This window comes from Mytilus californianus, unplaced genomic scaffold, assembly GCF_021869535.1.
Source record: "Mytilus californianus isolate M0D057914Y unplaced genomic scaffold, xbMytCali1.0.p SCAF_2, whole genome shotgun sequence".
Lineage (NCBI taxonomy): Eukaryota > Metazoa > Mollusca > Bivalvia > Mytilida > Mytilidae > Mytilus > Mytilus californianus.
In genome coordinates, this window is record NW_026262668.1 from 6,151,702 (window position 1) to 6,172,685 (window position 20,984).

General features: G+C 33.0%; 1 long non-coding RNA gene across 1 annotated transcript; it reads right to left on the minus strand.

The window, feature by feature from the left end:
- Window positions 1–4,776: 4,776 nt before the first annotated feature.
- Window positions 4,777–7,191, minus strand: LOC127729161 (uncharacterized). The gene is made up of 3 exons (XR_007994533.1): window positions 7,039–7,191; window positions 5,512–5,600; window positions 4,777–4,821 (listed from the first exon to the last, which is right to left on the minus strand). It is a non-coding gene; the product is annotated as an uncharacterized LOC127729161 (long non-coding RNA).
- Window positions 7,192–20,984: the final 13,793 nt, after the last annotated feature.

The window sequence follows — 20,984 nt, forward strand, 5'->3', positions numbered from 1 at the left end:
CTACACATACACAGTCAATAAGGTTACTTGTATGACGAAGAAATACCAAGATAAGAGAACAGATAAACGTAAACATGTTAAATGATTCATTTCAGCCAGATGACTAAATTTGGACTTTCAAAAAAAAAGTAGATACCAAGGTATTATAAAAAAAAACATAAGATGAAGAAAAATGGACAAAATCATGAAAATTAGAAACATCACGAAACGACGAACAACAATCCATAAAAAATCTATGAATACAAAAGTTCGAGAAACACGGACCACACCATAATCCCGGGGTGTATACGCTGGAAGGTTCAGCAGTTCCTGTTTATTCCACTACATGCGTTAAATTGTTTAAACACGTTTTAAGTATATTGATCTCTAGATGTCTTTTCCTTTGTTTTTGTTAAGTGTTGTTTTTGTTCAGTGTTGTTTTTATTAATTTGTTTTTGTTAAGTGTTGTTTTTGTTAAGTTGTTTTTGTTAAGTGTTGTTTTTGTTAAGTTGTTTTTGTTAAGTGTTGCTTTTGTTAAGTTGTTTTTGTTAAGTGTTGGTGGATTCTGTAATATTGACGTATCTCCCACATCTCCTTTATTTAAAAACACAGAAGGAAAGGCATGATTTAACGCATGATTTAACAACAATCAATGAAAGATACAGATTGCTTGGAGTCTTATTCCCTTAAACTGTAGGTACACATTATCTGATCTATGAACTGAACAAGCAGAAACTATTCGACTTCTATTAGAAATTTATAATTTTATTTTCACATTGTGTTTTGTTAAAATATGGATATAAGTTGTATTTCGTTCATTGTTTCGTACATAAATCAGGCCGTTAGTTTTCTTGTTTTAATTGTTTTACATTTGTCATTTCGGGGCCTTTTATAGCTGACTATGCGGTATGGGTTTTACTCATTGTTGAAGGCCGTACGGTGACCTATAGTTGTTAATTTCTGTGTCATTTGGTCTCTTGTGGAGAGTTGTCTCATTGGCAATCATACCACATCTTTTTATTTTTATATAGACATTGTATCTGGAAGTTTTTATGCTTCATTAATTACATATAACAGGTGAATTGTTTCTTTTTTATGCAATTTCGATAAACAGTTGAAAATGGTTCTTTTCATAACACAATTAGCCCGAGAACACATTTCATTTCGTAGTGCATTTCTTTTAGACAATAAAGTCAAATTAAAAAAATCGCACCTGCTCTATCTCAAAAAGATTTTTACAGTGTAGTGTTCTACTATTGGGACAAATAATATCAAAATTATAGAAAAGTCTACCAGCTCTAACTCAAAATATTGACAATTCTATGTTAAGGGGGTCTAAAATTCAGTTTGACAGCTTCGGACATACTAGTTTTTTACATTTTTTAACTGGACCAAATCACTACTTAACATAAAGATTCAGCAACCTAATTTTTTAAACATATAATTCCATCCCCTTACTTAATATTTCATACATAAAATATAAAGAAATAAATTTGGAATGTGTATGAAACAAAATTGCAAGTTATACACTGTCCACACTAGGGACTCTATTAGTAGACAACGAAACCAGATATAATAAGAGGGGTATTAGTACATGTTTAATCACATCTTCAGAACTCTCATATAATTCTCAAAACCGGGAAGCACATTCTAATGATATCTCATTTATAAAAATATAATTGTGGTATGATTGTCAATAAAACAACTATCACCAGAGACATGACGTAGATGTAAGCAATTATAGGTCATCGTACGGCCTGCAACAATGAGCAAACCCCATACATAGCAAGTTATAAAAGTCTCCGACATGACAAAATGCAATTCTATTCAAACGTGAAAACCAACGGCCTCAGTTATGTGCAAAACAATAAACGACAAACAGATATGATAGACACCAAGGAGCGACAACTACTGAATTACAGGCTCCTGACTTGGGACAGGCAAGTATAAAAATGTTGCGGGGTTAAACATCTTTGCGATTGTTCAATCCTTCCTTTACCTAAGACACTGGTTTGACAGTACAACATAAACACAAGTAATCAAAGTACTGAAGTACTGAACATCGGATGACCGCAGGTTCTTGTGGATGGTCAAAAGCACATGTCACAGAAATAGATCACATCTCTATACCTGAAACTGAGGTTAATTTACAGAGATATATTTTTTTCTGATACAAGTTCGTGCATGGATGATGAATAAATGACAGGAAATTCAACCGCACCGTAATAACTATTATATTGTAGTGATACAAATCAGTATACCTGGGACTATTATACTAATATAATTATAGTCCCAGAGTATACTCTGGTTTGTTGTTATATATTATATTAATATTACGGTTGCATGTATATATAATTTTCATCTATTTGTATATCATTCTATTCTACTATTCTAATTATAGTGCAGTGCAAGTGCATGGTGGACACTCCTCTGTAAAAAAATCGATTTTTCTAAAAGATTGGATATGAGAAGCCATTCATATTGTCCCGCAAAACAATAACAGAGTTATCGGTCCTTGCCGGGAGTGTCGCAAAACGTTCTTGAGATATTCTTCCGTAAGCTTTAACACAATTTTTCGGTACGTGTGCATAGATATCATCAATGATTTTTTACTTTTATATATATAACTAACGACAACACATTTTCATATTATTAATTTGTGTTTTAATAAAAATATTTATAGGAGTATCCATTGAAAAAATGAATTTGAAACAAGCGATATGTAATGTTCTTTTGCACTAGATAATGACCGCGGATCTATAATTTCTATAGATCGGTTGAAAACCCAAAACTAATTTGCATAATGGAAATTTAGGCGATAGCAATACATCGAAATGACCTCACGGTCATCGCGATGTAAAAACTGTAAAAAATAAAAGGGAGTAACTCATCAGATTGACACAGCACAAAAATAACTAACAAAAAGATTACAGACATAAAGTACGGTCTACCGATCTAAGACAGTAACTAATTCAAATGCAATTACAAATAATAAATAAATCACTTTTCTCCTTATTAAAGTACACATCCAATGGATCTAGTGTAAAGACGTTATAACAGTCTGAAAAAACTTCATTTCAAGTGAGCCCGATGAAGGTTAATCATAAAAGTGCCTTAATTTATAAGCAGTAAAGTAAGAACCTTCGACTTTCAAAATTATGAAATATGAAGAGGTCTGAATTCCGAAGAAAAGCCTTCTGTCGGAAATTATTGTTATTTGTAAACTCCATTATTTATAACCTCTAAGACTTAATGCTTTATTTTAGTCCAATTCAAATTATTACAGATTTAACACAACATAACAAATCTATTTTAGTGTATATATTTTGGTGTGTTTCGTATTCTTTTAGGTCATGATTGTGTGATTGTTGTTTCTTTAATACTGGATAATAAAATCAGATCTTTGTATGTTCTCCCATACCTTAATTAATTTATAATTCAATGTTTGAAATATAAATGCAAACATATTTGATACGATGTTTCGATTGCAAAATAGAACAATGTACGCATTGTGTCATCAGATTCAAAACACAGAAGTCTTTGGTCGCCTTCGGTAGCTTGAATTTGGAATATGATCCGATTCATGGAGCTTTCTATACAGGTACGAGTGATATTTGTGTAAATGTAAGCTTGCAGCAGTTGGAGCAGGTGTGTGCGATAATCTATCTGTTGTTTCGTCGATTTGGTCTCTTGTTGCTAATTTCCATGTTCCCGGATAATGTTTTCGAAGTGACGGGTATTCATGTTTCATATAAGGCTGATTTCTAAATTCCTCCACTTCAAATTTATTTCGTTCTTCGTACAATTTCCGGTCACGTGCCCATATGACGGAATGACGAGCACTTGAAACAGTCGGTCTACGAACTGAGGTATCCAGACCAATGAATGTCATTTCACTTATAGGTTTACCAAAAACGTGTTTCCGTATGTCTTCTTCGTTTACTTCCGGCTGCAAAATATAAAAAAGATTTAAAAATATGTGGGATAGAATAAATAATAATACTAGTATAAGCCCCTCCCCTAAGCATCGATGTTGATGCATATAAGGCAATCGGTCAATACATATAGTATAGGGAATATTGTCGCAGTGCAACTTGCAGCAAGCTTTGGATTGTACTCGGGGTCGTGAAAATCCATGAAAATTACCAGCATTTTTTTCTATATCTTTCCTATTTGAGTCAAATGTCTCTTAAGAGCTCATGGTAAAAAAAACTCCAGCATCCTTTCTCCTAGTAATATATGTTTTATCATTTTGAATTGTGCATATATTTTTTTTTAATATGACATGAAACTGAAAATCAACTGAAAAATAAATGCAAATTTAAAGATATGAAAGGCAATATACTGGCCTTAAAAAATCATCTCTGATTTTTAACGATTTATCCTCATTTATGATTTATTTCAGTTGTGAAAAAAAACTTACAAACATATTATTAGCAACTGCCGTAAATAATTTAAAGCTTATCGAAAGATGATTAGGGTTGTGTCCAGTCATGAAATATTCAAAGTTGTTCCATCAGAATTAATTACAATACTGTATCATTGAAATACGTGATGAATGGATGATATGTTTTTCATGATGTATATTTAAATTTTTAATGAAAACATACCAAATCAGAATCTTTTATTTCTGCTTCAAGTACTGGATTCGGGAACTGGTATTTGATTGACTGTCTTCTAAACTGGTCGTATGAATCTCGTCTATCGTGCTGGATACTATATGACCTTGAACCTCGTCGTCGGTCAAGGACAATATCACCTCCAAAGGATACAGTTGCTGGTCTTTGTATTGCAGATGCCGCCATTGTAAAAATAATACTTAACTTGTATGCTAAGATTGTTCTGCAAAATAATAAGAATACTGCAATTGTTTGCACCTGTCTTACGTCAGGAATCTGATGTACAGTAGTTGGTGTGGTTCATAAGTGTTTCTCGTTTCTCTTTTTTATATAGATTAGACCGTTGGTTTTCCCGTTTGAATGGTTTTACACTAGTAATTTTTGGGGCCCTTTATAGCTTACTGTTCGGTGTGAGCCAAGGCTCCGTGTTGAAGACCGTACTTTGACCTATAATGGTTTACTTTTATAAATTTTGACTTGGATGGAGAGTTGTCTGATTGGCACTCATACCACATCTTCTTATATCTATTGAGTTTTTCCGTGGAGATGAATCATGTTCAGAAGTTTTTTTTAATGAGATTATTTGATTGGTTATTGCATAATTTTTGTGGCAAAACATATTTTAGAGAAAAAAAAACAGGTTGGATTCGATGAATGCTTTATACAAAACTTTTTCCTAAATTCAACGATTTTTTTTACAGTTTTCTATTTGATAAATTACATATTTACCGATTAAAGCTAAGTTTGAATATTAAATAGATTTTATAATAAATTGTGCTTAATTTAGTAAAAATCACAATGTATTTTTGACCGTACAAGAAGTAAATATAGAGGAGTTTGAATTTAACTTTTTTGAATAAATTTGCACTGTAAATGATTTACGAAATACTGAACATTTATAACAAAAACTTACCGACGTCTCTTGAAACTAAGACAAATTGAATATAATGGTTCACACTTCTTCACTTAATTAGTAATTATATTGCGATGGTCCTAGTCTTCCTATAAATAATGAAGTGGAACAATGAACGATTTTATCTTTAAAATGTTGAAATAAAGCACCAAATTGTTAAAGATTTACATAATTAGATATAAATTATCTAGTGCTTAATCATATTAAATGTTTACTGTAAATATGCATACTCATATGAAAAAGATCGTCACTGATGAAACATTTAATAAAAATAAATCATTCACAATTGAGTGCCAAAACGGCGTGATTTAGACTAATATGTCTGTCCTTGTTGACAATGTACTTTGATTATAGAATAATTAAGTCACTTGGTTAATCAAATCTATTGATAAATCTATCTCCCCCCACAATCACACGCCTATACACACACCATCACCCACCCCTCCCCTTTCCCCACAAAAAAAACATTATGAAGGTAGGTCAAAGAGATCGTTGATTTTTTTCTATTTTATTTATTCACAACTTTAGAGACTCGGTAGTTTTGGAGTTTAACTTATTGCTAGGACGCCTGTATATTCTTAAATAAAATTGAGAATGGAAACGGGGAATGTGTCAAAGAGACAACAACCCGACCAAAGAGCAGAAAACAGCCCAAGGCCATCAATGGGTCTTCAACACAGCGAGAAAATCCCGCACCCGGAGGCGGGCTTCAGTTGGCCCCTAAACAAAAATGTGTACTAGTTCATATAAAATGGACGTCACACTAAACTCCGAAACATATAAATGAACCGAAATTAAAAAAAAACATACAAGACTAACAATGGCCAGAGGTTCCTGACTTCGGACAGGCGCAAAAATGCGGCGGGGTTAAACATGTTATGTGATATCTCAACCCTCCCCCTATACCTCTAGCCTGTATGTTCCCGTCTAGGTGGCTTTTACTTGTTTTTGTCGTTGGGCTGCTGTCTCATTGACGTATACCCCACTTTTCCTTTTATTCATTTAATTGACCCATTGAATAACAAATAAGAAACAAAGTGTCCTACAAGTTATTTTAGTCAAGATACATTATGGATAATACAACAACCTCCCTACAAAAATAATTCAACTTGACCTATATGTGTTGCCAATAGACTTTAGTTAAGTTTTATGTTTTTATGGCTTACGGTTTTAGTATATCTTAAAACCATTATTAAACGTATAGGAATGTATCTACGGTAGTATAGAAAGCTTAACAGATAAGTAAAAGAGAGAGCTAAGCTCTGACGATCCTATAGCTAAGTGTTTTGTTTTATGTAAATAAGATAGCATAACAACCTACTAAATTTATAGTTCACTCTTCAACTTTCTTCATTGACTCTGGTATAAACTAGCATATTATATAACAGCATCATAAATCCCGTCAAATACAGATCTATATGTTATACTAAGGTAAATTTACTCCCAATTCAAGTTTGATTATTGAATTATTATATAAGAAGAAAGAAACGATTTGGGGACCAGAAGAATTTTGTAATCGTAATTTACCCATGTCTGATATGTTTAAATATTTAGACAATGAAAAATGCTAGTAACATATCCCATGCAAGTCATCAAGTTGCAGACTCAGACTTCGATTGAGAGCATTTTATATCGATGTCTGGCTATGTACACTTAACTACCTCGATGACTTGCACCGTTACATTTGGCACATGTTAAAATGTTGATCGTCTTTAGTTCTATTTATACAGGGAGTGTAAACAGCATGCATATTATCTGATCGTAGATGTATCGGAGTGTGCAATCTTAAAGGACGCCGTGCCAACAGACAGTTGATATGTCCGATAAATATAGAGGGCGTGTAAACATAAATACTTTTTATATGTTAGGATGGGAAAAACAAAAATATAGTAATTTTGTAAAAAAAATATTAGATAAATATTTTGCTTGTAATTGCGTATTTCTTATCTTACGCCATTAGTATAGAGTTAAGAGCTTTTCCTATACGGATTTTAATGGTGTGTTCTTTTATGTACAGTACTATTTGTCATTCAAAGGATTTAGATTAAAAAGGGGAAGATTTTTAAATCCCGAAGAATTAAATTAATCACACCACATGTTCATGAATTTGTGTGTCTTTCTTATGCAAGAATCTCTTCAGTGGTTACCATGGTTACCTTTTTTATATCTTAGTGTTCTTGACTTTTTTGAGAATTTAGCGTTGGTGTCGAATCAAGAAGTAACTTAATATTCATATTTGTTTTAGACATGCGAATTTAGAGCGTGGCATATTGTAAAAGGGCCAGTAATTTCTACAGATATGTTTCAATATGACTATTTGAGTATGAGTTATTTCCCTTGGCCGCCATTTCGTAGGAGTAAATTATTGATTTTCTTATTTGACTAACCAAATTGAAGCAATTCTGATAAAAGATCGTAGTGATGAATCAAGCAAGGCTAAAAGAAATTAAAATTGTTCAGAAAACAACTTTTTCGAAAATCTAGCAATCAGTATAACAAGTTAATTTTGGCTGATTTATGAAGGAGTTTGTGAACTAATACTTCCAACATGGCGACACAAGTTAAGTAGCTCTTGCTCAAATTGTGTCGATCGAAACCTATCTATTGTTGAGGACCGTTTGTTGATCCTCCTGATTGTCCTTGTTGGCTATTTGTTTTGTTGGTTGTTGTTGGGTTGTTGTCTCAGTGACGTATAAATCACATCTCATTTAGTTATTTCTTAAAACACTATATAAAAATAAGGAGATGTGGTATGATTGCCAATGAGACTACTATTAACCAAAGTTCAAATGAAGCAATTATAGCCAAAAGTACAGCCTTCAACAATGAGAAAAATCTGTACCGTATAGTCGGCTATAAAAAGCTCCGACATGAAAAATATGAAACAATTCATTTGAGAAAACTAATGGCCTAATTCATAACAAAACAATTGGCGAAAACAAATATGACAGACATAAACCAACGACAACCTCTGAACTACAGGCTCCTGACTTAGGACAGGCACGGAAATAATGTGGCGGGGTAAAACATGTTTGAAGGCGCCAACCCTCCCCTTCACCTGGGATAGTGGTATAACAGTACAACATAAGAACAAATAATAAAAATCAGTAAAAAAGTGCTTTTCTCATCAGATCGATACAAAGCAGAAAGAAATCTAACAAAGACACAGACCGGACGCGGTAGGGTATTTATACATCCCTTACAGCAACAAAAATAAAACACAAAGTATATATTCATATCAAATTATTTTCAGTGTCTTTAGACATTATTCATGCCTTTAAGATAAGTATAAAGGCAGCCGCACACAGTTGTCTATGATCACTGATGATCATTTGCTATGAATTGGTTAACCAGTTTTAGTTATTGTTTAAGAACAATATCTGTCTGAATGATTAAAATGTCGCCATAATCAATCTACAAGTGAAATGCTGCATGTTATTGCCTTAAAAGGGGAATTGTGCCTTTATTTTTTAATGTATTTCTACGCAGAGGTAAAAGAGGTCTCCCACCATAAGCATATTTGAATTTACATCTAGATTGTTTTATATAACTTGCAGGAATATAAAATTGAACGATTTGTACAAATATCTAGTATTAAAAATTTGACATCAATACTTGAATTTTCTCCCATAAATTACAGTTCATTTCAAAAAAGTAAAGAAAGAAAGATACTATAGAGACCAAGCATACAATGGAAACAATGAAAAAAATGATTACTCAAATACTTCTATACTCACTCACCGTTAATCTTTTCTAAAAGTAAGAGTATTTTTTTCTTCAAATTGTACCTTTAAAATTTAGTATGCGTGAATGGTTTATATCACTCTTCCTGACATTTGACGTGTTAATGAATACAGGTCTAAATTGTTAATTGGATAATTAGCTCATCCTCAGTATGGCAATCAAAAACGAATAACACTTCTATTTTTTGCAGACGATCATTGTACACGGGGGTCTTAACATGGATCTTGTGTACAGACGTGCGGCTGGGATTTCAAAAACACCCCTATTCGGTTTTCAGCATTTTTGTTTCAAAATTTTGTGTACAAAAAAAAAACATAGAATTTACTGGTAATTTTATCATAATATAGATGAAGAAAAGTTCAGAGAATTACAAATAATTTTACAATAACATCTGACTGATGAATTTACGCAGTACAATCGGAAACATAAAAAAAAATATTTCCATTATGCATTGCCCAGCGTAGATCAGCGTAGCCCTTTAATTAAGCAGTACATCCTGTTTAGTATTTTCATATCTATTCCTTTCTGATTGAGGATAATTGATATATATACGTCAATTGATAGTACATTTTGACGATCCTTCATTAAAAAAATAGGCACGTAAACACTGAGACTACTATATAATAATACTATTCTTTGAGCTAGGCATCGACCATTCATCTTTTGATCCTTAAACCTTCACTCTCCCCGGCCACACAAACACATATACATGTACACACACAGTCGATGCCTAAAGAAGCCAGAAGTTCGGTTCTGTTCATACTATCTAACAAAATTCAAGACTGAATTCATTTTTTCTGATATCCTGTACTGTAAAATTCCTACCTAAGGAATTTGAATAATTATGGTCATTACACATTGATCTGGAGAGTACTCGAAGTTACTTAAAGCTAGCTAATTGATTAATTGATTGCTAAACGTCCAGTGGCAAATTGTTTGTGCATTTGAAGGACAAAAAAAAATTTATAATTAATACAACAGGTATGTCCTGTAATAGGGGTCGTCCAGGATGAAGGTCTGGAAATTTGGAAATGCCATTGGAAAATTAGGGTTTATTGGATAGGGACAGAAATTTTGCCTTTCAGCAGACAACCTACAGACCCTCAATGAGATGTTGCAAGTGTTCTTAACGTACAGAGAGCGTGGCATTCTCTCTACACTAGGCATCGGATTTAACATCCCCATTCTGTCCAGACGTGACTGCGTATTTATACATCCCGCACAACCAAACGGACGCCCCACTTGCCATGGGTTTTATCGTAGGTCGGATGAAGACCAAGTTGAAAGCTAGTTGAAAGCCAACAACAACTAATAAAAAAATCATGCATCTAAGAATAAAATGTCAGGGTTTTGAGCATGTTGAGGTTCATTCATGAATTTGTTGATAGAAGTGAAATGATCTGAACCAAAGTTCTAATATAATGTACATACAATTCTACCCAATACTCCATTGAATAAGGATGATAGACTAGTATACAAATGACATTTGATCAGTAAAGAGGTTTGACGACTTCGCGTGCATCTACTTGTCATTAATTTTTTTTAATAAAGAAAAATATTTGTGAAAAAATTATGTGTAGGCACGTGCCTAAAGTGCCTAACGGCAGCTACGCCCCTTATTTAATATAATAATAATAATAACTACCCATTGACATTTTACATGTACCTTGGTGAAATTGAAACCCATTGACATATTTGACATATAAAAAAGGGACCCATTCCAGCGGTACGTCTGTGTATACATTTATACAGGAAAAGCCCCCCCCCCCCCCCCAATTATTTAATTATGTGTTTTTATCAGTTGAAAACTAAACGATTGCCATATAAATTATTTGATGCAGATGAAATGTAACACTGTCCCTGTCCAGTAATTAAAATTTCATAACATTGATTTTTTTATAAATATTTGGCGATATGAGTTCGCCTCTCTCTCTCTCTCTCTCTCTCTCTCTCTCTCTCTCTCTTTCTCTCTCTCTCTCTCTCTCTCTCTCTCTCTCTCATTCTTTATGTATCTGAAGCATTGATTCGATACCATATTGTTACTCTAAAGTAAAATGTTTACTCCTCCGAGGCACCAAGTTATTTGTATTTTGTATTGCCGTAATATTTAGGGCTTTGTGAGTTTTCAAGGTGATGATGAGGTAATACCTTGCCGGTGAAAACGGCAGAATGAGACGACGACGTAATCGTTGATAACTATAGGAAGCCTCGTCAGAAACAACATAGTGGGATAGTAAGATAAGAGGTGGAAGATTTCGATGGCACAATCAAAATTCATCAGTCGGAGAGAAACCGACAAAAACATGGCAATAACACGACAAAAAGACAAACAACAGATACAAAAAACATTAGTTCATAGAAACTAAAGGCTGAGTGAGCAACACGGACCATCACGAGTTATGACAATAAAATGGGGTCCCATTTGATATGCAATTCTACTAATACAGGGTCTTCGGGCGTCTTCAGATACATACATGCATGCAGACGCTGGTCAACAATAGGCAACTGGTTTACTTTACGGCGTTGAATTAATTTCAGTGGTCATAGACAAATACGCAGTATACTCATAACTAAAACGAAAAAATATGTTGGCAGGCGAATAATCAACAGCTGATCTGGCACGTCTGACCAGATGAAATGACTAGGACTTGATGACCCGAATGATTATGCATGTTTTCATTGTTCGTTTTCTGTCATGTTTTCAATTGTCACTGTTATTTTGATTGGTCGTGTTATGATGTCCTCTGGATTTTAATTTTCTTACGACCCTTTTTTTATCATAGTTTGGTAATTTTAATTGTGTTATAGTGCTTGGCAATACCATCATTATGGTCTAGAATATTTGTTCCCCAATAGAAATTGAAGATAAAATAATCATTCGTGTGAAATTAACAATATCTAGAACCTTGTAAAAGCTTTTAACAATGATTTTTTTTGGAATTTGTTTTGTTTTATTCTATTGAAAACTTAATGTGTCCATCCATAGTCAGTGCTTCTTGTATTGTCTTGTTGGTTTTTATTTATTTGATATGAAGATATTTTTCTATTTGTGTTTTTTTGTTTGTGTGTGTGTTTGATGTTGGTATTGTTGAGTTGCTGCCTCATTGCCATTTACCCTCACGTGTGTAACTTAGATTACAAGATATGAGTTACTGACTGTCTGTGCGAAGTGTTAAATTAGTGTTCAACATATTTCAAATAATTAAAGTCTTAAAATCGATTTTTTACATCTGTACTGACCTAATTAGTGAAAGTACAAGCAATAATTTAATTTACAAAATTTTATCAATAGGCAACCATATAAATCTACAAATATAGTTTTGTTTATAGGTTCGTCATTAAGTTATATGTCCTTCTTACCGTGAGCCATGTAGCAGTAGGCTTTCCCAGGTTTCAAGATGTTATTCCTAATAGAGATAAGTTACCACACTCATGTAAACCAAATTATACATGGCATAGCGTTGGGCATAGAGCAGACAGAGGCGATGGGCCATTGAACGATTTCGGTAAAGATTCCTTCGACTAGGAAAGGTTGGTGTAGATTATTAATTAATAATAACATTATATATATGTTTCACAAGAATCCGTAAGTTTAATTGGCTAACAACAATCGCGCGTCATTCAAAAATTAACCTTCATGAAATTTTACTTTCGTAATGACACGTGCTTCCACAAAAAAGTGCACTGGTAAATAAAAGAAAAGCTTGATAAAACTTTTTGTTTCATAGTCTTAGCATAAAAATGTAATTATAAGAAATGAATGATTCTTTTCGTAATTTGATAGGGTTGTAAAAGTGTTGATCGTGCATATATTTTTAGAATGAAGAGCAAATGTGATTCGGTCAACATTTTTAAACCCCAATAAATTTACAAACAGAAGCATTCATTTCTTAAAAGAACTTTTTTTCCGGTGTTATCATACTACACATATTAATGAATATTCTTTATGAGGTTATTTATGATAATGAACATTCTTTAAAAGAGAGGCAAAAGATATACAAAGGAGCTCTGGAAGCTTTAATAGGTTATTTATTTTACTAAACCTTCTTTAAGAGGAACCAAGTTCTCAAAATTTTGTGCTTGATCGAATTATTCTTAGAAATATTTTCAGGATAGTTGGAAACTATATTCCTTTTCTCATAAATAGAGAAGTACCCCCATTTCTCTCAAATAAAGAGTACAAATATCCCGTATCTTTATAAACAATATAAATAAAGGCTAAGACATATTTTGATTCATATTCATTTCATCACCGGTAATATATTCTTCTCTTGGTATACATGTAATACTTTAATTACCAATCCATCCATCCATCTATAAAATTTTGGCTTCAACGATACCAACATGTAACTTATACAACATTTGTTTATGCCATACAAAATTATTAAAAGAAAATTATGTTGTTAACTTATATTCTAATTTAGGTATGCATAAGAGCTGATATCGTGTAAAACTCTTTTTCTTTGGTGAACAACACACTTACCAGCAATCCCTTTGATAAAATCTGTATTGGGGAATTTCAAATATAAATTATGATATCCTCATCGATTCCCAGATACCATATGCATGTATATATGACATTCTATTCACAAATGTTATTAATCATATTCTTAAATTCATAACAGTCAACACAAAGATATTTTGTCAAAAGTGTTTTATTTTCAATACAAGTACTTACAAACCTTCATAACAAGCTTTTTATAGCTTACCATACTGTATGTGTTTTGTTAATTTCTGAAGGTCACACGGTGTTAAATTTCTGAAGGTCACACGGTGACCTGTAGTTGTTTACATTCACGTTCTTTGGTCCCTGGTGGATTTTCCTCTCATTGGCAATCATACCACTTCTTCTTAATTTTTTATATAAATCTGATTCATTATTATCCTTCTTAAAAACATTTCCAGAAGTGGAATAAATCTTTATGCCAGCTTGATTCTGACAAAGATGGAAAGAGTAATGGAGAAGAACTTGGTGACCCGGATTGCGTTTGGACACCAGAGACTATTCCGCAGAGACAAAATAAAATAACATATCCAGGTTGGTTCTCTCTAAAACAGCACTATATGAAATATTTGAAAAATTGTGCATATGATCATGATGGCTTAACTATCGTCAAACGCCTTTCAAATACATTTAGAATATATCTTAGATTTTGCAACGTCGAATTCGATATTAGAATAACGATATGTTCATTAGAAATGTGGTATTTAACCGTAAATCATGCTCTTTTTAATTTATTGTTCAAAGTTAACATGATTTTAACTATATAGAGACAGAGGTGAATTAAATAATAAAATTGAAAATATTAACAAAAGCCAAATGCAATGTATTTAAAACAGGTGTTTGTTATCCTTGGGAAAGTGAGAAATGCAAGAAACAAAATGCATGGGTGGACTGTGATATAGACGAACTCAAATGTGCAGCCATTCATGATAAAAGTGAGTATTATCTCAGCATAGATGTCCTGATTCTATAAGTTACGAACACTCATAGTTACGGTGTTTTTTTTAAGTCGTCCTGTTTTTATTTGTGTTTTGATTGTCAATTATATGAATGTCAGAGATGAGTGTGCTGATCTGGACTTAATTATATTTTGTCCTAGTATGTTCTTGTGTTTTTCTTGTCTCTTATACCGGTATCATTGATTTAACTGCTTATCTGATTTTTGTTGTTTTTTTCTTGTGTGCTCTCCTTGTGCTCTTGTTTATTCGCTTATCAATATAAAAAAAATTGCTCTGAAATTAGTTTTACGATTCCCGAGCCTAATTTAGAGGTTCTCTGTAGCAATATGCAAATGAATTTTGTCCTTTGGTGAATAAGGTGAACGATAGTCTATGTATAAAATGTATTTACAACTTCTCAAGACTTAAAGACACTTGTCTTTAATTGTTGTCTAACACCGTATGTTGACCTTTCAGTTAGATGACCCTTATTATATGTACTAGTAATCCTTATCAGTATATTGTAGGATATTATTAGTTAAGCAGTGTGCAAGTGACCTAATAAGATATACATGCGGTCAGTAAATTCCATATGGAGTGAGAGCTGACCCCATATATATCGTATTAGGTCACTAGCAATCTGTGTAACGAATTAATCTTACCGACTATCTTAACATGTGGCATTAACACTAGTGGCCTATCAGAGTGATCACGTCTTCAATATTTTAAGAACCTACTTATATTGATCGATACAAAAACAAATGCCAACAATAACAAGGTGTTAACTTTAATGTGTTTTCTGCATTTATTTTCACTCGTTCATCATCAATTTCTTCATCTGTTGTTTGGCGAAACGTTTCAGATTTTTCTTAAACATTATGTTGTTTTTATAAAGAGACGTAACACTGCTACTTACCGTGTTTTAAAATAAAACACGCCCACTAACCCCATATCCAATATACAGGGTCTCCACGTGTTTGCTTGTAACTAATGATATTCATAGAAATGCATAGGAGGTAAGATGAATATATACATATTGTCAGAACTATGTCAATTACAAATTTCTACATTTGAATAATTCTGTAAAACATCAGTTATCTTTAGCTTTAAAAACATAACACACAAGTACTATGAAGCTCAAAATTCCAAATTACAAACCTTTTTTTTCTTATCATTTCAGTTTAATATTTTAAGCAAGGACTGGCTTTTGTGTGTCTGTTTACGAATTCCTGAGTACACGCTCTCAACCTCTAAAGCACGAAGAGTTCTATATTTTGCTTTATTCATAGGATCACTATAAACAGTGATTGCGGAATACACGACTATGAGACAGCAACCCAATGTCACAAATAATTTAAAAAAGAAATACACAAAAAAGTAAATAGTAGGTTAAATTTTCAAAGATATTTTTTTATAATTACATTACATGTATGTTTCATTATAATTCATATGTTGTTGTTTCGGTGTAAAGATAAAAGTAAAATAACTCATATGTTGTTGTTTCGGTGTAAAGATAAGAGTAAAATAACTCATATGTTGTTGTTTAGGTGTGAAGATACAGGTAAACTAATTCATATGTTGTTGTTTCGGTGTAAAGGTAAAAGTAAAATAACTCATATGTTGTTGTTTCGGTGTAAAGATAAAAGTAAAATAGCTCATATGTTGTTGTTTAGGTGTGAAGATACAGGTAAAATAACTCCAATTTCGTTTTATATGAACCGGGCCCCCCCTTTCGTGGGAAAAATTTGGTTGATTATATAGGGAATCACTGAAGCATGACTGGAGCGGGCCCCCCTTAGGTCAGTCAGCGGGCCCCCCTTATGAAAAGTTCTGGATCCGCCACTGAATTACACGATCATAAATTCGAAAAATGAAGATTGGAATCCAAGTCCAAATCTAAATCTAGATAGCAACCCAACGACACAGAACAACCAAATAACACACCCATAGGTCGACATACAGGCGTCAGCAGTAGAAAGGTCCCATCCTATAGCGTGTGTCTAAAAAGTCGTGAATAAATTGAACATACACTATACATATCTGCCATCAACATCCAATTCACAAATACTAGTAGGCAACAATCATCAATATATAACAAAGGAACCATTGAGACAGGGGCATTAACATGTGGCGTAGTTTATCTAGTTGATTTTGAATCGCTCCCTCTTTTAATCTTTCTCAGAGGAATAACGAAGTTTTCATTACAGATAAAAATCAATACAGAAAATATATATTCTGATTAAATAACTGTTTTGTTTTATTTTACGTTTTCTTATCTAATTTGCATAAATTGTTGTTTGGGTTTTTCTTTCTTGAAAATGATAAACCTTTGCCAAACAGAAATATGAAATGTATTTTATTTTGCACAGACGAAATCAAAAGAATCGGACTTGTATACAGAATATAGACTTTAAGTGATGCGATTGTTAATGTTTCTTACTCCATAACTACGCCTTATATAAGTATCATTGATTTTGATTGGTTGATACCTAGTGCATGTTACTCTATTTCTTTTTTAGTCTGTGATTAGACAATTATTGCATATAAAATAGATAAACAAATACATTTTTCATGATTAATAAAGTTTCTAAATTTGCACAAATTATTTTTATATTTACCCGAATGTATGCTTGTTTGTAAATGCATCAGCTGAGTAATGTTCATATTACACCACCGATATGTAATGCATACATATAAGAATGTATGATGTTTTAAAGGAAAATTAACATCGGTGAAAGTTTGATATATCAACACTTGTTTTTGAGCTCATTGGAATTACCCAGAGTTGAAAGATGGTTATGTCGATAGCTCTTGTCATACGCTTTATTACACAAGTAAACTAAGACCAGATGATGCCGCAGTTATGCGGGTTGGCAGTAGCAGTTTTGAATTGCAACCAGGAAGATCGGAAGTTGAAGTTGTTGGAACATGCTCTAATCAATGTATCAAAGAGCAGTTAAAAGGTCCCATTTATGTCACTACTGCAGGAAATCATATGCATTATTTGGGTGAGTTTTTTTGTTGGCGATTATTTATTTTTGATAATTTCATACCTATATTATTTCTATTTATATGTAACGATTTAACATCCACTTGCGTAAATATGGGGAATTCAGAAATCTATATATTATTATTTCAAAACTTGGTCAAATTATCCAATTGTTTATTATTTCGTATACTTAACCGAAAGAAGTTCAGTCTGATTATAGATGTTTTAGGATTTCATATACTTAAATACTTTTTACAAGATTCTTAGGCTGCGTTTTGATGTTTCTGTTTCTTGTACATATTTTCAGCTAGGATTTTTTTTTAAATTGTCTTTCAGAAAGGAGATTAAACCCTCTGCATGCATATTCTTAATTAAAAAAAATCACCAGAAAGTTTGGAGGAAATTGAATTAAAATTATCATTCCTTCGGTCAGTCTTAGTTTTAGCCTTTTATATTTATTAATTCGCGTTCAATTGAGAAAAAAAGGTATATATATGTCATATATAGAGACGCATGGTTGATGTTAATAAAAGAGATGTAAAACAAAGGTAAAAAAAACCCAGAAAAACACAACAGCACAACACAACTTAACAAAAACTGAGGTTCTAAAGAGCCTGTGTCGCTCACCTGCATCTTCAACAATGGCAACTTTTCAGTAAAAATCATCAATAAAAGAGAATTACTCTATTAAGAGTTAACTGACAATTTTATTCATGTTGACATATTTGTAGAAATTATCCTGCTGTTTCTTTTTCTAAGTTTCCTTTTATCTATTATAGTTTTTAAGATAAAAGGAAAAAAAATATCATTAAAGGGTAATAACTCCAATAATGAGTCGACTGAAGATTTCAGCAATACGGCTTATTTGTGAATCTTGTCTTGCTAATCATTTAAAGTTTCTATCTATCTATTACACTTTTCAAGATAATAGGCAAAAATGTCAAAAAAATGTGCAAAATCGTCATTAAAGGGAAATACCTTCAATTAGGAAAGAATTAACGATTTTTGTCACGTTGAATTATTTATTTGTAGATCTTGTCTTGATGATCATTTTTGCATTTTAAAGTTTTTATCTATCTATATATACAGTCCGCCAAAAGTTAAGCACCACCTAAATATAAATGGCAATATTTTTTTAACTATTGCGAAAAAATTGTTAATGTTTGGTGCTATGAATTGCCTTTAACATACACTAAGAAAATTCATTTCGATTATAAAGATTGAACTCCGATAAACCCGTCAAGCAACTTTTTATTAAAGGTCATCTGTACTTTTACAAATACACTGTTTCGAAACCTTTAAATCATTTTCCTACCGTCCCGCGTACAGGTGAAATTTGACCTTCATCAAGTCATTATGTAATATGGCAAGGCGTAAGTTATCTGTGGCTGAACGTTGGCAAGAAATTGGCATGTCAAATGCCGGTAGGAGCACTAGGGTCATAGGTAACCATTTCAATGTTAATCACACCGTCATTGTCATACTTTTACAACGTCATGTTGACACAGGAACTGTAAATGATAAACTAAGGTCCGGAAGACCCCGTTTAACTACCCGTCGTGATGACAGACTGCTTATTCGTCGTGCTAAAGCTAGCCCATTTACTCCTGTCCCGCAGCTTAGACACCACTGGCCTTCGTGTGGTCGTGTTAATGTTCGAACATTGGTCCGTCGACTTCATAGAGGCAACTTAAGAGCACGTCGTATTGTCAAGAGACCTGCCCTAACAGCCAGGTACGGTATAATCAGGTTTCAATGGGCTAATGACCATTAACGCTGGAACATGAGAAGCTAGCAAAAATTCATTGGTGAGATGAGAGTCGGTTTCTGTTACAACCAGTATATGGCAGAATACGAGTTTGGCGGGAAAAGAAAACTGCCTATGACCAACACAACATTTGCCCAACGACTGCATTTGGTGCTGGTGGTGTCACAGTATAGGGTTGCTTCTCATATCGTTGTATGCTTGGTATGCGTATTCTGCAGGGTAACATGTACGGACAGACATACAGGGATTTGTTGCTTAGAAACATTGTAGTCCCTCATTTTGATAATCACCCACTTGTGTGAAGACCCGTGAACATGGACGACAACGCTAGACCACACAGGACAAGGATTGTAATCGAGTACAAAGAGCAAGAAGCTATTCACACTATCTTTTGGCCTTCCATGTCTCCACCCATGAACCCTATTGAACATGTCTGGGATGCCATTGGCAGAAATCTCAATTGCAGAGATCTACCTTTGCAAAATCGTGATGATTTAACAGTGGAAATTGTAGATGAATGGAATGGATTTCCTCAACTAACGTTCAGAAGTCTTGTACAGAATATGAGACGCCGTGTTATGGAACTGTACCGGAAGACAGGTGGTTACACATCCTATTGACTCAAATATTGACATTTTATTTGCCGAACATACCAAAGATTATTTGTAGAGACTTTTAATGATATTGTGTCATTACTTGTTGTAAAAAAATAAAGTCACAGTAAAACTTAAATTCCGTTTCTGATTTGTGTAATTTGCACTATTTCTATGAACGCAAAATTTAAATGCATAGAACCTGCATCAGTGATCAAACTTAAGTTTATGGTTTGTTTATGGTATATGTTAGAAAAATTGCTACATAAATGTTTTCTCTTTTTCGAGGAATAACTGATTTTTTTAAAATTTAAAAATTTCGATGCAATAAAAACAGGTGGTGCTTAACTTTTAGCGGACTGTATATTATAGTTTTAAAGATATTAGCCAAAACGCCAAAAAAAAATGGTAAAAATCTTCATTAAAGGGCAATATATCGAACAAGGAGCCGACTGAAGATTTCAACTATTTGACTTATTTGTAGATCCTGTCCTGCTGGTCAATTTTGCTATTTAAAGATTCTATCTATCTATTATAGTATTAAAGATATTAGGCAATTACGATAAAAATCATCATTTAAGGGCAATAATTCAAATGAGGAGTCGTCTGACAATTTTGGTCATGATGACTTATATGTAGATCTTGTCTTGCTGATCCGTTTTGCTATATAAAGTTGATGTTTTTCATTTATAATTTTCGAGATATATGCAAAAATTACAACCAAATGGTACAATTTGTCATTTAAGGGCGATAACTCCTATAAGAAGTCATCTGAAAGTTTTGACGTAAATGACAATGGTTAGAGCTCAACATTCTGAACATTTTTGCCTGTCAGATTTTCACTATTTATAGCTTTTTTCAAAACGATAGGCAAAACTTGCATTTTACCCCTATGTTCATTTTTTAGCCTTGTCGGCCATCTTGGTTGACAGGCGGG